Source organism: Urocitellus parryii, chromosome 8, assembly GCF_045843805.1.
Source record: "Urocitellus parryii isolate mUroPar1 chromosome 8, mUroPar1.hap1, whole genome shotgun sequence".
In the NCBI taxonomy this organism is placed as follows: domain Eukaryota; kingdom Metazoa; phylum Chordata; class Mammalia; order Rodentia; family Sciuridae; genus Urocitellus; species Urocitellus parryii.
This window is the reverse complement of record NC_135538.1, coordinates 69,377,320-69,396,663: the sequence shown is the minus strand read 5'-3', so window position 1 is coordinate 69,396,663 and position 19,344 is coordinate 69,377,320. Positions and strand designations below refer to the sequence as shown.

The 19,344-nt window shown below is 35.8% G+C and overlaps 1 non-coding gene across 1 annotated transcript; it reads right to left on the bottom strand.

Annotated features, from left to right (window-relative positions):
• Nucleotides 1-11,289: 11,289 nt before the first annotated feature.
• LOC113198674 (U6 spliceosomal RNA) lies at nt 11,290-11,394 on the bottom strand. Its single transcript, XR_003302879.2, has one exon. It is a non-coding gene; the product is annotated as a U6 spliceosomal RNA (small nuclear RNA).
• Nucleotides 11,395-19,344: the final 7,950 nt, after the last annotated feature.

Sequence of the window (19,344 nt, the reverse complement as noted above, 5' to 3'; positions counted from 1 at the left end):
GGGTTTGAATCCCAGCTCTGGCATTTGCTTACAGTATGACCTTGCAAGTCACTTTTCCTTATCCGTATAATGCATGTACCCAAACTACTTATTTGAGGGATTGTTGCTATATTAGTGATTGATCTATAGTAAATGGACAATTACTACTAGTTATTATCTTCATTGCTATTGTATGTTCTTCATCCTGTGTATTCTTACAAAGGTTAGATTAAACCTTGATATGGAAAAAATTCTTTTATTAAAGTTCTTTATAGGAAAGTTAAACAGTAAAGTTAGCAATAAAATTAGCAATAAATCCTACAAAATTGTTTTGAAGGCTGTTTCAAATTTTAGTGTTATATAGAATAAGAAATTCTAATGAGTTAAATGATTTCTTTTTAGGAGATAACTATGGTTCCTGTATGACTTATTCAAGTTAAATTGAAAGGAGCCAAATGACTTTAGTGTCTCATCCTATGAATGTGAACATAATTTGAATGGGAACTTCCTATTTTCTACTTTCCCCATTGTTACTGTCCTCCATTAACAAACGGAATCATACTATCTATAATTAATTACTATTTAAATCATGTCCCTGGTGGATTTTGTAGTTACCTCTTTGATATACAGATGGTAAAAGTTACTTTCTTGTTAGGAGCAGTTTTTTTGCCGAGGTCCAGCCCCGGCGGTGGCCAGGGGAGTGAGGGTCCAGAGTGGTCCTAAAAGAGTGGCGTTGGTGAAAGAAGAAGAGCCCGGTCGACAGGTTGCAAGTTATGAGCAACCTCCAGAAGATGTCTTTCTGCCCCTGGAGGGACCTTTATTTTTATACCTTTTTTACAGGTGTTTTTTTTCAGGTAGTTAATGGATAGCTTCAAAGCCCAAAACTTTTTTTTGATTTACATAATTTTCAAGAATTATAATCTTTTCTGACATACATTGATTACCTAAGATATTGAGTACATTGTTCAAAATATTTTTCTGTAACCTTAGACAATCATGATTAAGCTTTTACGTTTTCACGTCAATCACTAGGTGCTAGGGGACGCAACTAGACTACATGACTCCTGACCTATTTATTATTCACTTCTAACTTTAAAGCATACCTATGATTATTTAATTAACCTTTAATTTTAAAGCATACTTATGATAATTGGTAAGCTTTCTTACTTCTAAACTAAATTCCCAGTAAAACACACTTAAAGTAGTGAAAGTCTATTATTTAAAATCCTACTACTCTGAAGTGCCTCTAAAATATATCTATGTTAATTTTATGTTATTCTATTTTAATTTCCAAGGTAATTTCCTTTTTTCATATGACCTATTCAACTGCTTTCTTAAAGAACTTCCTTGATCCTTGGTCAAAGCACACCAATTTTTATGTCTTTGTCATTTTTAACTAAAGGGCAGGCTTTACACCTCAACTCATTTGTCATTTATATTAACTATGTGTTTTTCATTTTTATCATAAGTTTCTGTGTAAAGCAAAGGAGGGTCTATTGGCTGGGGAATGTATTTTTATTAGCCTCTTGTCTTCGAGAGGATACCATAAGCTACATACGGTGGTCCTTGTACTGTTGGTACAGCAATTGTTTTTCTGTAGCTAGGCTATTGTACAGGTTGTGGCTTTAGGATGGGGTGTGTGTGTGTGGGGGGGGGCTAGTGTAAATTGTTAACCATGGGATAAATATTTCTTGTTGTTTAAGCTTAAGGAATAACACCATTGTTTGTATCCTGAGAGACACTGAAATGCACCTCATGGTATAGCTCAATTGTATCCTTAGTCTCATTCTGACATTTTTCCTACAATCTCAGGTAATACATACTTTTATTATTGATTGACGTATGCCCTGTTATCCATATCATGAGTATCATAAACAAAACACTTAACATTCCTAATGGTTCCAGTTTCCAGATGGTGCGGCCTTTCTGCAGCGTCCTCCAGGCTGTGACAAGTCAGACAGGGGGTGCAGGAACGCCTTCACCAGTTTTTGCTATAATTTAATACGTAAAAATGTCACACATTCCAAACAAAAGTGGGTGTGCCAACTTCTATACAACCACTAGACTGCTATGGAGTACATCAGACCCAAACAACATCTATGTGAGATAGAAAAGTAAGTTACTGTTCACAGTTACCCTTGAAGCATGACACTGTTTTTTCATTTAATTAGGTTTTGTGCCTTTAACAGAGATATAATCACAAAGAAACACATACTAACTCTGGGTGCTTACTATGAAGTAGAAATCTTATGAAAAAGAACTTTGAGAGGAGGAAAAGGAAACCAAAAGAAAATATAAAAACTTAAATTTACCAGGGGGTTTATAAGAAGGCATTAGCTCTATTTAAATCAACAAACTCTTAGTTCTAGAATAAAATTGTAAATCAACATAGTTCATAAATGACTTCCATGAAATTGTGTAGTTCAGTGGATTCAAACAGGCTCTAGCACTTACCAGCTATGGAAACTAGGGCCAGTTAGCAAACTTTTATAAATACAATTATAGTAATAAATGGAAAGACTAAAAAACACTTAATATGTTGTTCTGGGATTTGAACTAATGAACAAAAATTATAGTGTGAAGTCTGTGTCATGCAATAGGAATTTAATAAATATTATCTACATATTGTGTTCTTAGCTGTAGTGAATATTGTTATCATACAAACCACATCATTTATGAGAAACTCCTGCCCTCATTATGTTTATTTACTGAGCCAGACTGTATATGTTTTATTAAGCAAGAGTTTATTATTAATTGCATTTTGATTGAAGGACCATGGAAAGGTCTAGATAATTCCTCACCTTGACACTCTCATTTATTATCCTAAATATTGCCTGGGGACTTGCATCTGATGTAAATTTCTAGGAAAAATGTAACACTGTTTTTCAGACTATTGAACATAGGGCCGAGCCAGAGAAATTAATGTAAAAAATTATGCAACTGGGATTTTCTTTTCTGTTGATTACTAATTTATACTTTGCAGTGAACTAAAGGAAAACTGAGCATTTTAAGGCCTCAACTCTGGGGATTTAGTAGCAGAGGAAAATTCTCAGCTCCATTATGTTGCTGACCTTCTGAAATTAAGAAATAAAGAGGTTATGGGATTTGAAAGACATAGCAGAGTTTGCATTATAATAGCCTGATAAATAACTATAAAATGTTTATTATCCCACTTATTTAAAAATGACTTTTCTCCATAGTATGTATTACACTGGTGATAAAAATGAACAAAATCAGTGTCCATTTTTACTCCTGTAAATAAATTATTTCTTATGTTGGATGAAAAGGTGAGTGGTTATTTCTACTGCTGTCTTCCAATGTAGTCATTTTATGTTTTCCTGGCTTTTGAAGTTCTAATCACCATAATTTTTATATGGTCACAACTCTGTAATTAAAAAGAAAAACAAAACTGTCTATTGGCCATTACCTATTTATCTGAAAATAGATTCACTTAAAACCAGGAAAAATACTTTGCATTTCTCAGATTTTTATTTGTGTACATAATTTTTTTCAGAACTGAAACTATCCAGTCATTGACTTGTTGAAGAAGGGAAAATAAAGGGACCAATGAAAACTCTGCCAGGATCTCTTGAGTTTCTTTTGAACTCTTTCCAATGCCTCTAGTGTTCTGGTATTCCTATCTCCATCCTGGTGGTGGTGATGGTATTCCTCTACCCTTTGGAAATTAATCTAATAAATGATGTAAGCATGTCTTATCTCTCCCTTGTTTTGCATTAGAAAGTTTTTGAAAATCTCTATCATGATCATGATAAGATTAAATAAAATTATTGAATGTGTGCTTGAGAAATATGTGGACAGAGTCTCTGTTGCCTGGAAAACAAAACAAACAAATATCTTTGAAACCAATTATAAACAAAATATTCTTCAAATAAATGTATTTCTTCCTTGAAAACTTAGAGTTTGAGATCAAATTATCTGAGGTCTTTTATATCATGCTGGCTCATATTTCTAAGGTAAGTTTCAGAGACATGATTATATCCTGGGAAGGGTCTTTGACTTTATATTTTCTAGATTAGTATCCTAGAGAACATAGCTTTTATAACACCCTGCGGAAAAAAGGAAATGTCTGGGTGGGCTCCGTGGCCACACTGATTGGAAACTCCTGAATCACCAGGGTCGCGGGGGTCTTGCAATCACAGCATCTATCACTCACAAAACTCAAGTGAAAATGTATGTGTTGCTCCTATCCTTCACTTACCCTTTGAGCCAATCCTCATTATTCAAAACATGGGACTGGGGAAGAATATTTGAATCACTGCTCTCAATTTGATAGCAAACAACCAAAATAGTTAGCAAAGTTCTGTGTAAATTTTAATGATTCTATGCATGGTGTGTATGCACCTTTGATCTAGCCTTATATCGTTCCACAACAAACGAATATACTGAAGGATATTACAAGAGCATGCAGTAAACTTTTTAAAGTAATAAGATTAGTCAAAATAGGAAGCTACTTTACCTTTTGATGTTTTACTACGTTCCTATGTGAATTGCTTTTGGCAGCTCAGACACAACTTTAAAAACCAAACCACCATAAAGGAATCCTTGTGTTTCCATACATAATTTAACCAGGGACAAGATTTTGAAAAGATGATGTGGCTTGGAGTGATTGGAGGTCACTGAGATTTTCCCTGCGTGAAAACTTGGTTTTCCAAGGCCTTCAGTGACTTGATGGTGATGACAAATAGAGCAAAGAGTAAACAACTAGGGCTGAAGTACAGGGCCCAATGACACGTGGGTTCTCTGACTGCTTCCTTGCCTGTCTCCATGGCAGGCTGTTGGCTTGTGACACACCATCACTGTTGAACCTGAGACCTCACACTATAGATATTAATTATCTGAAGTAAAAATATTTTCTCCCCAACATTTAAAAACCAACATGCACTTCCTGATTATAAAATAAATATAAGAGTAATGTCCTAACTGCTTTATATAGCTTACTTAATTCTTATTCTACAAGGTAAGGAATGTTATTTTAACCCACTTATTAAATATGAGAAACTACAATCAGAGATTACCCAGCTAGTAAATGAGGTAGAACTGATTCTGAACATCTGGCTTCAGATATCATACTCTTAACCTCTGTGAAAGACTGCCTCTCAGATTGTTAAAATAGATGAGTCAAGATGTGTGAAAAGTTAAATGAACTCAGATTCAAATGGCCATGGGAAATAATAGAAGTGATATCAAAAGGTAGCATGTAATTAATTGCTTAATTAATTGTATAGTCCTTACATATTATTGTGGTATAAAAAGAGCAGGCATTAATTTAGGTTGGGGACACATTTTCAGGCTATGCTTTCTTGAGGGTGACTGAAGAGGACAGTGTGGTGTTAGCTTACCCTTGATGCAAGAGTAATGTGTGGACATCAAAGCACAGAATCCTAGGAATGAAATGGGTCTTGGTCAGTTACCTGCACCTGCACAGTCTTGTCTAGAAGAGAGCGTTCTAGGCCTAGAATTAGACAAATCTACTTGAGTAGAACAGAAATTGGGGAGCCGGCTTCAGGTGTGGCTGTTGATATACTATTTAATCTAATATACATGGAGTTCTTTTAAAAATTTTTTGTTTATTTATTTGTTCTAATTTGTTATACATGACAGAAGAATGCATTTCAATTCATAGTACACATATGGAGCACAATTTTTCATTTCTCTGGTTGTATACAAAGTACAGTCACACCATTTGTGTCTTCATACATGAACCTAGGGTAATGATGTCCATCTCATTCCAGCATTTTTCTACCCCCATTCCTCCCTCCCTTCTACTCCCTCCCCTTTGCCTATCCAAAGTTCTTCCATTCCTTCCATTCCTCCAGCATCCACTTATCAGAAAAAACATTCGGCCTTTGGTTTTTGGGATTGGCTTACTTCACTTAGCATGATCTTCTCGTGGAGCTCTTTTCAAGGAGCCAGAATTATCACTGGTAAACAGTTGACTTTGGAAGAAATGTGGAAAAGCAGAAAGAAGAATGTGTCAACAGATTGATGAGACATAACCAAGTGGGCATTCAGAGAGGACTTGTAGCTGGGAGATTGGGAAGAAGTGTGGGTGGGTCAAAGATAATGAATCCTCGAGTGAACAAAACCAAATAAAAGCTCCTTTGTAAGAACTAGACTTTGAAGTTAGGACTTGTGTTTAGAAAAGAGGTGGAAGACCCAGATATTGAAGTATTACAGGGCAACTTCTGTTTTGCCTGCTTTAAAAAAAAAAGACAACTTCTCCACAACAGCTGGGAGACAGCTTAGGACACAGGGCAATTAGTGTCTGGGTGACTAACTGCTCCCAGAAAATTGATATCTTAGATTGAGCCCAGAGAGATTTGAATTTGGGGGATGTAAGCTTGGAAATGCTGGCTACCATTTTGATATACCTAAGTTCTATATCTTAAAACTAGCTAAGTCTTCATTTTTGGTTATATGAGCTAATAAAATATTTTTTGTTGCTTATTTTCTTATGTCATATCTTCTCTCATGTGCAGAACAATCTTTAACTGATACAAAAATGAGTTATAGAATTTGGGGTTGCAAATGAATGATCTTATAACATAGAACCAACTGGTTGATTTAGAGTTGGGTAGAGAAGAGTGAAAACCCTTCTATTGCATTTAAAAAAAAATACAATTTTAAATGTTAACTTAGGCTGTGGAAATGGAACGCTGTGCTATTCAGTAGTGAAGCAGATGGTTAAAGTGCCATGTTTGGTATCGTGGTGCTCAGGTCATGTATTTACTGAGGCTGTGGCATAAATTTTGGGACTTGATAAGCAAAGTGGAAAGATGCCGGATTCTATAGATGATACTTGGAAGACTTAGTAAAGTTTTACCAAAAGAAAGAAACTTAGGTAGAACCTGTCCTATAGAAAGTGTGTCTTTTCTAGGAGATTCCTTTTAAGCTGGGCAACCCAGAATGCAAGATAGTTTGAGCCTGGTTTTTCAGGTTAGGAAAATCTTAATTCTCTGCCTCAAGTTAGGGATATTTACACAGTGAAGAAGGTATATGTTATGGTTTTGATATATGGTATCCTCATGTGTGACACAATGCAAAAATTTCAGAGGTGAAATGATTATGAGAGGTGTAACCTTATTAGGTATGGATTAATTGGGTGGTAAATGTAGGCAGGTAGGGTATGACCAGAAGTAGGAGGTTACAAAGGGTGTGTCTTGGGGTTTTATATTTTGTCCCTTATGAGTGGAACTCCCCCCTCCTGGCCTGAGCTGCTTTCCTCTGCCATGATGTTCTGCCTCACCTCAGGCCCGGAACTATGGAGTCAGCCACTCAGGGATAAATCTCTGAAACTGTGAGCCAAAATAAACTTCTCCTCCTTCAAATTGTTCTGTCAGGTTTAATGGTCACAGCAACACAAAGCTGACTATAGCACTGAATTCAGGCAGGGAGGTGGAAACATAATAGGTAAGATATTGGTCTGGGGAAAGCCTGTTTCTACAAGTCTTTTCAGGCAACTTCTGTTGCCAATTTCTCTACAATAGATGGGAGGCAGCTTAGGGCACAGGGCCATAAGTGTCTAGGTGACTTACTGCTCCTAGAAGATTGACATTATTAGAATGAGCCCAGAGAAATTGGGCTGAGCACCTAGATGTGATGCTAAAGGACAACATTCCCAAGCTGGGTTCTAGATCTAAAAATTGTGATTTAACTACATCTATGGGAATGGAATCTTTGAATTGCCTGGGAGTCAAAAGACTGAAGTTCTACCAAGTATTTAAGAGAATTATAATCCCAGGGAAAGGCTAATTCTGTTAAACTGACCTCAACATCATCAGCTACCTCAAACCCCCAAGTCTCTATCAAACAAGTGTATTTAAAAGAAACATTCTGAATCAATATTTATTTATTCATTTAGCAAGTGTTTAGTAGGTGCCAAGGGTCAGTCACTGTGCTCCAAGTGGTAATATGTTTTGGTGAAACTGATGCCTTTCCCCCCAAAATGCCGAACTGAAATTTCAATCAAGGGAGCTAGACAATGAGCAAGTAAACGAAAAATAGATGACATGAGGTTGTATTAGGGCAAAGAGAGAGAGAGCGAGCGAGCAAGCGAGAGTGAGTGCAAGTTGTAATAGAGGTCTACTGAGAAGGTGGTGGTAATATGAAAATTTGGAAACTCTCCCTCCTCTTGTATAAAGCATTAGTAAGCCATTTTGGCCCTTCTACTAAAAATCACTGAAGTAGTAAATTAGCTTTGGCTTTGACACTGTACTTATCTTTTAGAGGGGTCCAGATCTTTAATATTCCTCAATTACTTCTGCAGTGCACAGGTAGGCAGCAGCGGAAGGACTTAATCACTGGGATATTTGAGCTGATTGGTTGAAGGCCATCTTCATCGTGCAGACAGTAACCTGAAATGCAGACTAGATGGCATATTACCAACCACCTAATGAATCTACTCCCTCCCAATTGGGATCTCTGGCGCATTTACTCATCTTCAACCAGTGTAATTAAAGATGAAAAGTGTAACACTGATGTATCCTTCTCTGGGGAGGGAGTTGTTTTAATTGTAGACCCATCAGTGGAAAATGAACTATGCTGGAGAAAGATCAGGCTTAATTACACACCTGTTGGTGGTATCAAGTGAAGCTGTTGCATTCTGCTCTAATAGGGAGACGATGTAGAGAAACCCTGTGATTTGGCAACACTCAAAATATCACCTCATTAGAGCTCACAATTTCTGCCTTTTTCAATCATTGAATCATCAAATTTTAGGTGAAAGGGCCTTGAGATTGTTTAGTCTAATTCACATAATTTGCAGATGAGAAAACTCAAGTCTGCAATATTAACTGACTTGTCCAAACTCATACAAATAATTTGAGAGACATTTATTAAGCTGCTTTGCTGACTGTCTGTGTCTTCTGAATGCTATTTAGGATCTCACAAAATATTTAAAGATTAAGACCAAAAAATTTGTCTCAAAATGTGAGGTGCAGAATATCAGTTGGGGAGAAATGGCGATGATCCTGGATTCTTCAGGCAGCCACCCATCTACTGAAACTGTAATCAATTATTCTAAATTCCTGAAGCATATGATTAAAAGCATAGAAAACTCTCTGGGGAAAAAAAACATTTAAATTTTATGTCAGGCTTTAGCCCCAAATTTCTATTTATTTATTTTTTTCTTAGGCTTCACGTTAGGTCAGAGTGATCTGCTTCATGCCTTCTTTCTCCTGAGTGATCCCTGGAATCTGGTTTTCCTAAGGCAAGTTCTTTCAAAGTATGCAGTATATTTATGCCCAATAGAACAAGAAAACTATAAGGTACAAGACATAAGATGGATGTGTGTGTGTGTGTGTGTGTGTGTGTATTTCTCTCTCTCTCTCTCTCTATATATATATCTATATTACTGTATATGTATATCTATCCAGAGATACAGAGTAAAAGAAACAGGTTAATTTGTTAGTTCAACAAATTTTTTATCAAGAGCCTATTATGTGCCAGGTACTCTGATGGGTTCTAGATATAAAACTATAAACCAGATAATCAGGCTCCTGATGGATCATGTGGTTTATATTTTTACATCTAGAATTTATAGCTATTGGATGAGCTAGAGCATGCTTTTGATACTATTGGCATTTTAGATTAGATAATTTTTTTGTTGTGGGGCTGCCCTGGGCATTGTAGAATATTTAGCAGAATTTCTGGCCTCTACCCACTAGATGCCAGCAGCACATTCCCAGTTGCAACAATCAGAAATATCTCCAGATGTTGCCAAATGTCCCCAGAATAGCAAAATTGTTCCCAGTTGAGAACCACTGAGCTAGAGAATAAGCAAATGATCACACATAATTAAATAATTATAATGGTATCTAATTCCTTTTTGTTATATTTTCTGGTTGATTACTTTAGAAAATAGTACAGAAGAGAAATACTACTTTTTGAAGAGAAACTTGTTGAAAATACAATATGCATAGGAAAGTGCATGAATCATAACAGAAGGGCGCAGCTTGAAGAGTTTGTTTTTTACAAAGCAAACACGTTCATGTAATCAGCACCCAGTACCCAGATAAAGAAATAAATAAGACCAGTTCCCTGGAAGCCCCTCTCATGCTCTGCTGCACTCACTCTTATGACTCCTTACACCACACTATGTAGTCTTATAATGGGCTTCTTCTGCTTATATATATTGAAACACTCATGTTGTTGCCTTTATCTATTCTACTTTTTTGGTGGTCATTTGGGTTGTTCCCAGTTTTGAAGCATTAACTATATAATATTGCTGCTGCATTTTGAAAAATAGCATCTTTATTGAGATATAATTTGCATACCATAAAATGCATGCTTTTACATTGTACAATTCAATTATTTTTAGCATATTCACAGAATTGTACAACGATTATCATAACCTAAATTTTAGAACATTTTTCGTCATGTAAAAAGGAATCGTATGCCATTAACAGTTATTTTCCTTCTTCCTCTTCCACATCTTCATCTCCTGCCAATGCCAATTTACTTTCTTTCTTTTTCTTTCTTTTTTTTTAACAATTTACTTTAGATTTCTATGTATTTGCATTTTGGACATTGAATACCAATGAAATCATATAATATGTGGTCTTCTCCTACTGACATCTCTCATTTAATATTCTCTTAAGGCTTATCCATGGTGTAGTATGTACCAGTACTTCATTGCTTTTTAATGGTGAAATAGTATTCCACTGTGTTTATACTACTTTTTTATTTATGTATTCATTGATTGTTGGACATTTAGGGTTATTATGAATAATTCATATATGAATATCCATGTATGAGATTTTGTGTGGACAAATGTTCTCATTTGTATTGACTGTATACCTAGAAGTAGAATTGCTAGGTCATATAATAGCTCTATGTTTAATATTTTGTGAAACTACTGAACTTTTTCACAGCAGCTGCTCCATTTCACAATCTTACCAGCACTGAATGAAGTTTCCAGTTTCTCCTTGTCTTCATTGTTTTTTCCTCTATTCATTGTTATACTCTGGCTTTCTTATTTTAGCTATGTTAGTGGGTGTGAAGTGGCAATCACATTATTGTTTTGATTTTATTTCTCTAATGACTAATGATGGTGAGGATCTTTTCATGTGCCTATTGGCAACTTTTAAAGTATTGGGAAAATGTCCACTTAAGTCCTTTGCCCATTTTTAATTGGGTCATCTTTGTTTTGGTTTGTTTGTTGACTGGAAATAGTTGTTATAATTAATTTTTGGCTACAAATCCTTATATCATACACACACATACACACACACACATATAATTTGAGTATATTTTGTTTTAGTACCATCCTTTGTGCAGACTTCTCTTTTTTTTCATATGGAACACTTCATAAGTTTGCATGTCATCCTTATGCAAACCATGCTAATCTTTTCTGAATGATTTCAATCTTCGTATATATACTGCCAGAATGAACACCTTTTCTTTCTTTATGATTTATATATTTAATATAAAATATGAAAATAAATATTTTATATTTATTTATATAAAGAAATATATTTATATCCCTTTGAAATATAAAATTTAAAAATTTTGATGTTCAATTAATCTAGTTTTCTTTTGACACGTCTTTTTAGTGTCATATCTAAAAAATACCTCTTGCCTAGTCTAAAATCACAGTATTTTCTAATTTTCTTTGTGATTTCCTCTTTAGCCCACTGATTAACTGTTTGATATTTAATTGCCACACATTTATCAATTCTAATAACCCTTTCTCTTATTGATTTCTGATTTTTAAAAATTTCTGATTTTATTTCATTGTACTAGACAACATATTTTGTAGAATTTCAATCCTTGTAAGTGTTTGAGGCTTGTTTTGTGTTCTACCTATGGTGTATACTGGAGAATGTGTACTTGAGAAGAATGTGTATTCTGGTGTTTTATTCTGAAATGTTTTTTACAAGTCTGTTTGTGATAACTGGTCAGTCTTCAGTTCCCTAGTTGATCTCTGCCTACTTGTTGTATCCATGAAGGGATATTGGAATTTATAATGATTATTTTTATAATTTTTATTTTAAATATATCTTTTTTTTTAGTTGTAGTTGAACACCATACCTTTATTTTATTTATATATTGTATGTGGTGCTGAGGATTGAACCCAGGGCCTCGCCTGTGCTAGGCAGATGCTCTACCACTGAGTCACAACCTCAGCCCTCCAGTGATTATTTTTGAATTGCCTATGGCTCCTTTCAGTTCCGTCAGTGTTTTTTTTTCATGCATTTCAGAGTTCCATTGTTAGGTACAGTTTTATGATTGTCGTATTTTCCTGCTGGGTTGCTCTTTTTATCATTATAAAATATGGGTTTTTGCTAGGTACAATCAATAAAAGAAAGGGTTATTAGATCCTTTCTAATCACAATGGCTCCAGAGGCTGAGAAGGATCCTGAGTTCAAAGCCAACCTCAACAATTTAGTGAGGTCCTAAGCAACGCAGAGAGATTCTCTCTCTAAATAAAATATATATATATAAAAAGGGCTGGGGATGTGGCTCAGTAGTCAAGCACCCCTGGGTTCAATCCCTAGTATCACACACACACAAACACACACACACACACACACACACACAGATTATCCATAAAAATTTTACAAAACAATATTGTTTTATAGCTATTTGTCTCTAGAAAAGATTTCGTTCTAACCTATTTTGTTTGATATTAGTATAGCCACTTTTACTAACTTTTTTGGTCACTCTCTTATGATATATACTTTCCATTTTTTCTTCAGACTTATATGTGCTTTTGATATTAAAATGTGTATGTTGTATATAGCATGTTTTTCCATTTCTTTCTCATCCATTTCGATAATCTCTGCCTTTTAATTGGAGTATTTAATCCCTTTATATTTAATATAATTAATGGTAAGGTAGCATTTACATTTGTCATCTTGCTATTGATTGCATGTCTATTATCTTTTTGTTTTCCTCTTCTTACATGATCACATTTTGTGCTAAATTTATATTTCTCAGTGTGCTAGTTTACTTCCTTTTGCTTCTTTCACTATATTTTGAGATATTTTGTTATCATATGCATTGGGCAATGTAATCAACATTTCAGTTAAAAATTTAAAAAGTCGACTAATAACATAATTTCAAACAAAACTCTATTTTAGTGTAGCTGTATTCTCTCCTCTGTGCAATTATTGCCGTACAAATTACTGTTTTATACATAACAAGCCCATCAACAAAAGTTTTATTTATGCAGTTGTCAGTTGAAACATATGTGAGAGAAAGAGAATTACAACAAAACTGAACTTATGATATATTTTATATTTAATAAGTAGTACCATTATTGTAATCTTTATTCCTTTGTGTGGATTTGAATTATTGCCTAGTCTTCCTTGATTTCAGCCTGACGGACTCCTTTTAGTATTTTTTATTTGACAAAACATCTAGCAATGCATTGTTAGTTTTTTACCCCTTGGGATTTCTTAATTTTTTCCTCTATTCTGAAAGAATCATTTGCTGGATATGGAAGTATCATCTGACAATCCTTTCCTTCAGTTCTATGTGTATATACCTTCCCACTACCTTCTAACTCTAAAAATTCTGAGTATGTCCTTAGTTGTGTTTCTGTTGCTACTTTCAAGATTTTTCTCTTTGTTTTTCACCTTTTGATAGTATGCTTGTAATGTATATAGGAGTTGATCTCTGAGTCTATCCTACTTAGAGTTTGTTGAGCATTTTGACTGTGTATTTCCTATCTAATTTTGGAACTCTTCAGCCATGGTTTCTTTTTTTTTTTTTTTATTGGTCGTTCATAGCATTACATCGTTCTTAATACATCATATTACACAGTTGATTCACGTGGATTATGAACTCCCGCTTTTACCCCGTATACAAATTGCTGTATCACATCAGTTTCCCTTCCATTGATTGACATATTGCCTTTCTAGTGTCTGATGTATTCTGCTGTCTGTCCTATTCTCTACTATCCCCCATCCCCTCCCCTCCCCTCCCCTCCTCTCCCCTCCCCTCCCCTTTTCTCTCTCTACCCCTTCTACTGTAAATCATTTCTTCCATTTGTATTATCTTGTCTTGCCCCTCCTTTCCTCTTATATGACATTTTGTATAACCCTGAGGATCGCCTTCCATTTCCATGCAATTTCCCTTCTCACTCCCTTTCCCTCCCACCTCTCATCCCTGTTTAATGTAAATCTTCTTCTCAAGCTCTTCGTCCCTACCCTGTCCTTGTTTACTCCCCTTATATCAAAGGAGTCATTTGGTATTTGTTTTTTAAAGATTGACTAGCTTCACTTAGCATAATCTGCTCTAATGCCATCCATTTCCCTCCAAATTCTATGATTTTGTCATTTTTTAATGCAGAATAATACTCCATAGTATATAAATGCCACATTTTTTTTATCCATTCATCTATTGAAGGGCATCTAGGCTGGTTCCACAGTCTTGCTATCGTGAATTGAGCTGCTATGAACATCGATGTAGCAGTGTCCCTGTAGCATGCTCTTGTTAGGGCTTTAGGGAATAGACCGAGAAGGGGAATAGCTGGGTCAAATGGTGGTTCCATTCCCAGCTTTCCGAGAAATCTCCATACTGCTTTCCAAATTGGCTGCACCAATTTGCAGTCCCACCAGCAATGAACAAGAGTGCCCTTTTCCCCGCATCCTCTCCAGCACTTATTGTTGTTTGACTTCCTAATGGCTGCCAGTCTTACTGGAGTGAGATGGTATCTTAGGGTAGTTTTGATTTGCATTTCTCTGACTGCTAGCGATGGTGAGCATTTTTTCATGTACTTGTTGATTGATTGTATGTCCTCCTCTGAGAAGTGTCTGTTCAGGTCCTTGGCCCATTTATTGATTGGGTTATTTGTTATCTTATTGTCTAATTTTTTGAGTTCTTTGTATATTCTGGTTATTAGGGCTCTATCTGAAGTGTGTGGAGTAAAGATTTGTTCCCAGGATGTAGGCTCCCTGTTTATCTCTCTTATTGTTTCTTTTGCTGAGAAAAAACTTTTTAGTTTGAGTAAGTCCCATTTGTTGATTCTAGTTGTTAACTCTAGCGCTATGGGTGTCCTATTGAGGAATTTGGAGCCCGATCCCACCACGTGTAGATCATAACCAACTTTTTCTTCTATCAGATGCCATGTCTCTGATTTAATATCAAGCTCCTTGATCCATTTTGAGTTAACTTTTGTGCACGGCGAGAGATAGGGATTCAGATTCATTTTGGTGCAAATGGATTTCCAGTTTTCCCAGCACCCTTTGTTGAAGATGCTATCCTTCCTCCGTTGCATGCTTTTAGCCCCTTTATCAAAAATAAGATAGTTGTAGTTTTGTGGATTGGTTACTGTGTCCTCTATTCTGTACCATTGGTCCACCCGCCTGTTTTGGTACCAGTACCATGCTGTTTTTGTTACTATTGCTCTGTAGTATAGTTTGAAGTCTGGTATCGCTATACCTCCTGATTCACACTTCCTGCTTAGTATTGTTTTTGCTATTCTGGGTCTTTTATTATTCTATATGAATTTCATGATTCTTTTATCGATTTCTACAAGATATGCTGTTGGGATTTTGATTGGCATTGCATTGAACTTATATAGGACTTTTGGTAATATCGCCATTTTGATGATGTTAGTTCTGCCTATCCATGAGCAGGGTATATTTTTCCATCTTCTAAGGTCTTCTTCTATGTCTTTCTTTAGGGTTCTGTAATTTTCATTGTATAAATCTTTCACCTCTTTTGTTAGGTTGATTCCCAAGTATTTTACTTTTTTGGGGGATATTGTGAATGGAGTAGTTGTCCTCATTTCCGTTTCAGAGGATTTGTCGCTGATATACAGGAATGCCTTTGATTTATGCGTGTTGATCTTATATCCTGCCACTTTGCTGAATTCATTTATTAGCTCTAATAGCTTCTTTGTAGACCCTTTTGGGTCTGCTAGGTATAGAATCATATCATCTGCAAATAGTGATAATTTAAGTTCTTCTTTTCCTATTTTTATGCCTTTAATTTCTTTCGTCTGCCTAATTGCTCTGGCCAGTGTTTCGAGGACTATGTTGAACAGAAGTGGTGAGAGAGGGCATCCCTGTCTTGTACCAGATCTCAGAGGGAATGCCTTCAATTTTTCTCCATTCAGAATGATGCTGGCCTGTGGCTTATCATAGATTGCTTTTACAATGTTGAGGTATGATCCAGTTATCCCTAATTTTTCTAGAGTTTTGAACATAAAGGGATGCTGTACTTTGTCGAAAGCTTTTTCTGCATCTATCGAGATGATCATATGGTTCTTATTTTTAAGTCTATTGATGTGGTGGATAACATTTATTGATTTCCGTATATTGAACCAACCTTGCATACCAGGGATGAATCCTACTTGATCATGGTGTATAATTTTTTTGATATGTATTTGAATCCGATTCGCCAGAATTTTATTGAGGATTTTTGCATCAAGGTTCATTAGAGATATTGGTCTGTAGTTTTCTTTCTTTGAAGTGTCTTTGTCTGGTTTCAGAATCAGGGTGATGTTGGCCTCGTAGAACGAATTTGGAAGTTCTCCCTCTTTTTCTATTTCCTGAAATAGCTTGAAAAGTATTGGTGTTAGTTCCTCTTTAAAGGTTTTGTAAAACTCTGCTGTATACCCATCCGGTCCTGGGCTTTTCTTAGTTGGTAGTCTTTTGATGGTTTCTTCTATTTCCTCTATTGTTATTGGTCTGTTTAGGTTGTCTATATCCTCCTGGCTCAATCTGGGCAGATCATAAGACTCAAGGAATTTATCTATGCCTTCACTATCTTCTATTTTATTGGAGTATAAGGATTCAAAGTAATTTCTGATTATCTTCTGTATTTCTGAAGTGTCTGTTGTGATATTGCCTTTTTCATCCCGTATGCTAGTAATTTGGGTTCTCTCTCTTCTTCTCTTCGTTAGCATGGCTAAGGGTCTGTCAATTTTATTTATTTTTTCAAAGAACCAGCTTTTAGTTTTGTCAATTTTTTCAATTGTTTCTTTTGTTTCAATTTCATTAATTTCAGCTCTGATTTTAATTATTTCTTGCCTTCTACTTCTTTTGCTGTTGTTTTGCTCTTCTTTTTCTAGGATTTTGAGATGAAGTATGAGATCATTTATTTGTTGGTTTTTTCTTTTTTTGAGGAATGAACTCCAAGCAATGAATTTTCCTCTTAGAACTGCTTTCAATGTGTCCCATAGATTCCGATATGTTGTGTCTGTGTTTTCATTTAACTCTAGGAATTTTTTAATTTCCTCCTTGATGTCTTCTAAAACCCATTGATCACTCAGCAACCTATTGTTCATTCTCCAGGTGATGTTTGATTTTTCCTTTCTTCTTTTATCATTGATTTTCAGTTTCATTCCATTATGATCAGACAAGATGCATGGTATTATCTCTACCTCTTTGTATTGTTTAAGAGTTGCCCTGTGACATAGTATATGGTCTATTTTTGAGAAGGTTCCATGTGCTGCTGAGAAAAAAGTGTAGCTACTTGATGTTGGGTGGTATAGTCTATATATGTCAATTAAGTCTAGGTTGTTAATTGTGTTATTGAGTTCTATAGTTTCCTTATTTAACTTTTGTTTGGAAGATCTGTCCCGTGGTGAGAGAGGTGTGTTGAAGTCTCCCATGATTACTGTATGGTGGTCTATTAGACTCTTGAACTTGAGAAGAGTTTGCTTGATGAACACGGCTGCACCATTATTTGGGGCATATATATTTATGATTGTTATGTCTTGTTGGTGTATGGTTCCCTTGAGCAGTATGAAGTGTCCTTCTTTATCCCTTTTGATTAGCTTTGGCTTGAAATCTATTTTATTAGATATGAGTATGGACACTCCTGCTTGTTTCCGTGGTCCATATGAGTGATATGATTTTTCCCAACCTTTCACCTTCAGTCTATGTACATCTTTTCCTATCAAATGCGTCTCCTGTAGACAGCATATTGTTGGGTCTTGTTTTGTGATCCATTCTACTAGCCTGTGTCTCTTAATTGGTGAGTTTAAGCCATTAACATTTAGGGTTATTATTGAGATATGGTTTGTTCTTCTATCCATATTTGTTTATTGATGTTACTAAACCTGATTTGTTATCCTCTTTGACTACTTTCCCCCCTTTACTGTCCTACCTCCCATTGTTGGTTATCAATATTATTTTCCATTTCCTCTTCCTGTAATGTTTTGCCAAGGATTTTTTGAAGAGATGGTTTTCTAGCTGCGAATTCTTTTAACTTTTGTTTATCGTGGAAGGTTTTAATTTCATCTTCTAACCTGAAACTTAATTTTGCCGGATACAGGATTCTTGGTTGGAATCCATTTTCTTTAAGCGTTTGAAATATGTTATTCCAGGATCTTCTAGCTTTTAGAGTCTGTGTTGAGAGATCAGCTGTTATTCTGATTGGTTTACCCCTAAATGTAATCTGCTTCCTTTCCCTTGTAGCTTTTAAAATTCTCTCCTTATTCTGTATGTTGGACATCTTCATTATAATGTGTCTAGGTGTGGATCTCTTATGATTTTGCACATTCGGCGTCCTGTAGGCTTCTAGGATTTGGGATTCTGTCTCATTCTTCAAGTCTGGGAAGTTTTCTTGTATTATTTCACTGAATAGATTGCTTAATCCTTTGGTTTGGAGCTCTGTGTCTTCCTGTATCCCAATGACTCTTAAGTTTGGTCTTTTGATATTATCCCATAGCTCTTGAATGTTCTGCTCATGGTTTCTTAGTAGACTTGCTGAGCTATCTATGTTCTTTTCAAGTTGAAATACTCTGTCTTCATTGTCTGATGTTCTATCTTCTAAGTGATCCACTCTGCTGGTAGTATTCTCAATTGAGTTTTTAAGTTGGTTTATTGTTTCCTGCATTTCTAGTATTTCTATTTGTTTGTTTTTTATTACCTCTATCTCCCTGTGAAATTGATCTTTTACTTCCTGGATTTGTTTGTCAATGTGATCTTTCATTGTCTGATTTTGCTGTCTCATGTCTTCCTTGAGACTCCAGATCATCTGAAGCATGTATGTCCTGAGCTCTCTATCTGACATTCCATCTGTTGCAGCTATTACCTCTTCTAAAGTTGAGTTGACCTGCATTGCCTGTGGTCCTTTCTTTCCTTGTCGTTTCATACTGCTGGCGTTTCTTTCTGCTTGGTGAAATTGTTGTGTCTTTGATATTTTCCCCCTCTATTTATTTATATTGCTCTTGTATAGTTGAAAAATCACCCTTTCAGGGCAGGTAGTGGCTGTGATCCTCTTCCAATTAGTGTGATCCGTCTACCATGCTGGCAGGCCCTAGGTCTGCTTTGCTGCTCGGTCAAAGGTCCACCTACCCAGCAGGCGCCAGGGGCACCTGTGTCACTCCATAGGTTGCTGGACCTAACCTCCCGATGGGTTGCAGGTTCGCCTAGCTTGCAGGCA